The sequence below is a fragment of the Entelurus aequoreus genome, unplaced genomic scaffold, assembly GCF_033978785.1.
Source record: "Entelurus aequoreus isolate RoL-2023_Sb unplaced genomic scaffold, RoL_Eaeq_v1.1 HiC_scaffold_81, whole genome shotgun sequence".
In the NCBI taxonomy this organism is placed as follows: Eukaryota; Metazoa; Chordata; class Actinopteri; order Syngnathiformes; family Syngnathidae; genus Entelurus; species Entelurus aequoreus.
Window position 1 is genome coordinate 24,444 of NW_026908013.1, and position 6,618 is coordinate 31,061.

Consider the following 6,618-nt stretch of genomic DNA (forward strand, 5'->3'; position numbering starts at 1 on the left):
TCCACACAAAGTTGTTAAGGTTTTGGACATAAAGAAACTGCCTTACTCCAAACCATTTGATGTTCAAATGGTGTATGGAACATCATGTTCCACATTGTATGTTGTCCCATATTGCCATTTCATGCAGACCTAAGGTCACCCTTTCTGTATTCTCTCCCTAAAGTTGATTGTTCTGCCTGACAAAGAAATAAAGGTCATTAAACGTATGATATTGTAATACTGTGTTTTGCACTCACTTGCTATTTACAAGACAAAGTTGGTGAGACTTAATTTGACACTGCACGAGAGTAAATCAAGTAGAATGAGCAACAATTTTTTTTTTCAGAAATAGTGTGAGGTTTTATAAACACTGCAATGTTTAAAACATTTTTACTATTTACTAAATATTTTCTTCAATGCAAGGGAGTGAATAATCAACATATTAGTGTATTATCAAACCTTATCAGAGTTGTTTTAACACCAAAGCCGTGTTAATGAGCAAATACATTTAACTTGGTGTACATTTATCACCACAGAAGAGTAAGTTATCAACACTACTCAAGAGTAATATTTACACTAATCAGTTAAAAAATAAGTTGAACAACACTCTACAGTGTTACAATTTTCGACTATTTAGTGTTCATTTAACTCTATAAATGTGACACTACGGAAAGAGTAAATTTAACACCAGCTCAGGTTAGGACCATATAGACTCGGGGATAGTGTTCAATTTAACTCTTTAAGTGTTGATTTGACACTATGGAATTTACTGTGTATATACTTGTTGTTATGCTATGTGAACTCACTATGTTCTCTGCTCGCTGTACATATCCTACCAAGTCACACCTACACTCTTTCAATGTCCATTTCTCTGATGATGCAATTGTTGATGACTGAAGTGCTGATATCAACCAAACCCTCCTCATCCCACACCCCGAATTGTAAACAATGTAAATAATGCAATGTATACTCTGATGATTAACTTGTGTGATGATAGTATACAGTATATTTGTACCATGAATTGATTAACGTGGACCCCGACTTAAACAAGTGTAAAAACTTATTGGGGTGTTACCATTTAGTGGTCAATTGTACGGAATATGTACTTCACTGTGCAATCTACTAATAAAAGTTTCAGTCAATCAATCAATAGAAAGCACACGATAGAAAGCATCAGTAGAATGCAAGTGAAAAGACCAAAGTATTACTCACTGTGAATAAAAAGCGTCTTTTCAATCAATCAATGTGTGTTTGTTCATGTAGTGTTCCTAACATGTGCATGTGCTGTGCGGGTCAAAGTGTCACAGCAACACAAACACAATAGAAGCCAGCAAAGCACACCATTTAAAGCACAAGATGGATGCCAGCAACGCACACAATTGAAAAGCACACGATACAAAGCATCAACACAAACAGTAGAAAGCAAGTGAAAAAGAGCAAAGTAGTGATGGGTCGATGAGGCCTCATGAAGCGTTTCGACACATTGCAAAACCGTATTGATACTGTGTCGATACTGTGTCACTAAATACTGACATCTGCTGGACATTAAAAATCCCTACAGGCAACCTATGGGCCGACTCAACTGACACTGATTTTATGACCTAGTATATACAATAATATAAACCAAGTCATTGTATTTCATTTAGGATTATTTCATATCTTCATTTAAATAAAAATATGTTTTTATCTTTTTTAGATACAGTCAATAAATAATGTGAACATATGTATCGTGACTAGGATGGTAGAAGGTGGGGATTGTACCCCAGTAACCAGCAACCCTCCGATTGCTGGCACGGCCACTCTACCGACTTCGCCACGCCGTCTTTCCTGTAACCTTCTCTAATAACAGTAGTGATGGGTCCCGCAACACAGATGCATCGGCGCATGCGTCGAGCAGCTCATAGAGCGAAACCCTGTGTCGGTGCGCGTACCGCTTTTAGAAAGTCACGTGACCGATCATGAGCTGCTTTGGTCACGTGACCGATCATGAGCTGCTTTGGTCACGTGACCGATCATGAGCTGCTTTGGTCACGTGACCGATACGCGAACTGTATCGCACTGACGCCTCCTCTGTGCCCTGTGAGCCACGTTCCCTCGAAGGTGCGCGCCTGCGCAATTGCGCAGTGCTCAAGCGTCCTCTGCGCACACCGTGCGCCGCACAGCCAATATATGCCGCGCACCAAATCAAACCCATCTGAATTCTAAACAAATTAAACAGATTTATTCTGTGTAATTTTGAAATGCAACTTTGAGTGACAGTGACAACAAGCGGCCCTAACGGTGTTCGTCAACAACTAAGCGTTTAAGGCCACACAAAAAGTCGGACAACTCAAACACCACACAAAGTTACACTATGACTCCTCAGTCATACGTGTGCTTATTTTTCTGTCATTTATTATTAATATTAATTTATTGATATTAATCATGGAATGCTGTTAGTCAATAAATAATGTGAACATGTATCAGAACAGTGGTTCTCAACCTTTTTTCAGTGATGTACCCCCTGTGAACATTTTTTTAATTCAAGCATTTTTGGTTGAAAAAAAGAGATAAAGAAGTAAAATACAGCACTATGTCATCAGTTTCTGATTTAGTAAATTGTATAACAGTGCAAATAATTGTTCATTTGTAGTGGTCTTTCTTGAACTATTTGGAAAAAAATATATACAAATAACTAAAAACTTGTTAAAAAATAAACAAGTGATTCAATTATAAATAAAGATTTCTACACATAGAAGTAATCATCAACTTAAAGTGCCCTCTTTGGGGATTGTAATAGAGATCCAACTGGATTCATGAACTTAATTCTAAACATTTCTTCACAAAAAAATAAATCTTTAACATCAATGGGACATGTCCACAAAATTTTTTAGCTGTCAACACTGAATATTGCATTGTTGCATTGTAATGAATGGAATAGTCTACTTGATTTGATGTTCAGTTTATGAACTTACATTCATATTTTGTTGAAGTATTATTCAATAAATATATTTATAAATGATTTTTGAATTGTTGCTATTTTTAGAATATTTTAAAAGATTAAGATTAAGATTAAAGTACCAATGATTGTCACACACACACTAGATGTGGTGAAATTTGTCCTCTGCATTTGTCCCATCCCCTTGGGGAGCAGTGGGCAGCAGCGGCGCCGCGCCCGGGAATCATTTTGGTGATTTAACCCCCAACTCCAACCCTTTGTTGCTGAGTGCCAAGCAGGGAGGTTATGGGTCCCATTTTTATAGTCTTTGGTATGACTCGGCTGGGATTTGAACTCCAACCTACCGAAAAAATCTCACGTACCCCTTGGCATACCTTCAAGTACCCCCAGGGGTACGCGTACCCCCATTTGAGAACCACTGTATCAGAACATGGAAATCTAAGAGAATGTGTTGTAAATGATGATGCTTGTGGACTGGGATTTTTTTTTTTTTTTACATATTTTTATTCCAAAAAAACAGTTTTTCCAAAGTATTAAATTTTAAACGATTTCTCTTTTTGGTTATAATTTCTCCAGCTGTAGAAAAGACCCGCTCACAGGGCACAGAGGAGGCGGGAGTGCAGAGGAAATGAAGTGATAGCTGGAAGAGGTTTGGGAAGGTGGTCTTCTGTTGGTCCCAGTATTTTAATGGGTCCTGGGACCTAGCTACATTTCCCTCTGCCAGGTACCGTTGGACCTCTTGTATGGCATCTACAGTAGAGTTTTTTGTCTGCCTTCCCACTTCCATATCCAGATGTTTCCAAAGGTTATCTTAAAAACAAAAAATATGCATTTTATTACGTGATTTCAAACAACAACAAAGAAATAATGCTGAATAAATGCCTGAAGTGGGTGCAGACAGCTGTTCTGCAGATGGTCCTGGCAGGGGCTCATTTGTGTGTCCCATGACAGACGCACATTCGGAGCGTAGGCGAACGATGGCGTCATTTAATTTAAAAGAACTGCGGAACCCGAGTGATTTATATCTGGGGTCAAGAAGTGTTGCTAGGGTCAACACACTTAATGACTCCAGATTGGAAGCAGTGTCTGTGACTCGACGCTTCAAATGTTCATGGAGGTGTTTGGCTGCCTGTGTTTGCAAGGTTGAAGCACTATGCTCTAGTGCAAGGTACAGCATTTTCATCATCGGGATGACCTTTGACCCTGACACTCGCCTCTCCTCAGACAACTCCACTGTGGCTTGATGGAAAGGAGCAAGCACAATAAGTGTTTCTCCTACGATGTTAAACTCATCAGCTGTAAGTGGAGTCACATCTGTTTTTAGAGAGGCCAGAGATACCCACACTGACTCCTTCTCATCATGTAGCCTTGACAGCATTTCATATGTGCTGTTCCAGCGTGTTGCCACCTCATTGATGACTTTCAGGGTTGGCCGTCCCATCTGTTGCTGCACTTGAGCAAGCTTTTCCTTAGCTGTAGTGCTCCATCTGAAGTATGTGACAATGTGCCTAGCTTTGTGTCTGATGGATGCAAGTGTGGGGATCTGGTCACATGATTTTCTAACTAATAAATTAAGACTATGTGCAATGCAAATTGAGTGTCGAATTTGGAGCTGTCTAGTGGATGCAATCATGTTTGGGGCTGCGTCGGTCACAAAACACTTTACTTTATTAGTTATGGCCCAGTCTGCCATCATGTCCCTTTTGACCTGGGCCAAATTGTCAGCAGTGTGACTTTGTGGAAAGTATTGCACACCCAACACAGATGTACACAACTGCAAATGATCATTTATGTAGTGACAGGTAAGAGCCAAGTAAGCCTCCATGTTTACAGATGTCCACATGTCAGCTGTTCTACTCACTGCCACAGCTTGCTGTACTTCCAATTTCACTCCTTCCCGTTCCTCCTCATATTTTGTCACCAGCATTTTTTTGATGGTCTGAAAATAACACCAAGTCAAACCAAAAGCAACTCAACGTATTTAATTTAAATATTAAATACATTGGATGTATCAACTACAACTTTAGATCATTTCCACACAAACTTTTCTGGTAGGCAAAACATATGATGGCTCAAGGACCTGCACCAGTTCCCTGAACCCTTCACTCTCCACAATGCTGAGGGGCTGGCAGTCCTTCACAATGAAGTTCAGCAGAGCCTCATCCAGCATCTGCTTCCTGGTAGCTTGATGGTTAAAAATGAGATAAAGAAGAAGGGAATTAATTCTCAAAAAATAAACTGAGTAAGTTGTAGAATGGCTGTATACCTGAGTTTATCCTGGGTGTCTCTGGAACTTCATTTTCATGCCTGGCCCTATGATGCCTCAGCATTGAGGAGGTGGATTTGTTGATGTACGACAATTCTGTCGAACAAATGCGACATTTAACCTGCAGAAAATATGAATAGTAAACTAAGAATCATTTTCAAGAGATTTTGAATTCTAATAGATCAAGTGGAAACTTTGAGAGAAGAGGATGAAACGAGAAGGAAATAAACACCAATACCTTATCATCCGGTATTTGATCAAAATAGTCCCACACAGCGGAATTTTTTCTTTTTCCCTGAGGCTGCTCCATGATCGACGACAAATGATAAATGGCCAACAAGAGAAGTGCGCCGATTCTGTTGCCAGGTGGATCTCGTTGACAGATGCGCCGCTTCCTTATAAACACAGTTTGGCGCGCACGCGTCAGTGCGATACAGTTCGCGTATTGGTCACGTGTCCGGAACAGCTCATGAGCAGTCACGTGACAAGAACAGCTCATGAGCGGTCACGTGACCAAAACAGCTCGTGTTCGGTCACGTGACTTTCTAAAAGCGATACGCGCACCGACACAGGGTATCGCTCTATGAGCTCGACGCATGCGCCGATGCATCTGTGTTGCCGGACCCATCACTAGAGCAAAGTATTACTCACTGCGAACAAAACCCGTCCGATCCACATCCGTCACAAAACAATCATGATGAAGGACTGAAGTGGGAACTCGGGTGGAACTAAATAGAACTAATTAAACGAGCTACAGGTGTGCTCACATGCAGGACACGGAGCAGGTAGTCAAGGTGCCGTCAAAGACCGAGAGCTAACAGGAAACAGTAACAAAACAAAAGCACTAAGACAGGAAGTGATTTCAAACACAGGAAAAGCAAACATAACCAAAGTGTCAGTAGCACTCCTGACACATATATATATATATATATATATATATATATTAGACCAGGGGTCTCAGACATATCTATATATATATATATATTAGACCAGGGGTCTCAGACACATCTATATATATATATATATATATTAGACCAGGGGTCTCAGACACATCTATATATATATATATTAGACCAGGGGTCTCAGACATATCTATATATATATATATATTAGACCAGGGGTCTCAGACACATCTATATATATATATATATATATTAGACCAGGGGTCTCAGACACATCTATATATATATATATTAGACCAGGGGTCTCAGACACATCTATATATATATATATATATATTAGACCAGGGGTCTCAGACACATCTATATATATATATTAGACCAGGGGTCTCAGACACATCTATATATATATATTAGACCAGGGGTCTCAGACACATCTATATATATATATATTAGACCAGGGGTCTCAGACACATCTATATATATATATTAGACCAGGGGTCTCAGACACATCTATATATATATATATTAGACCA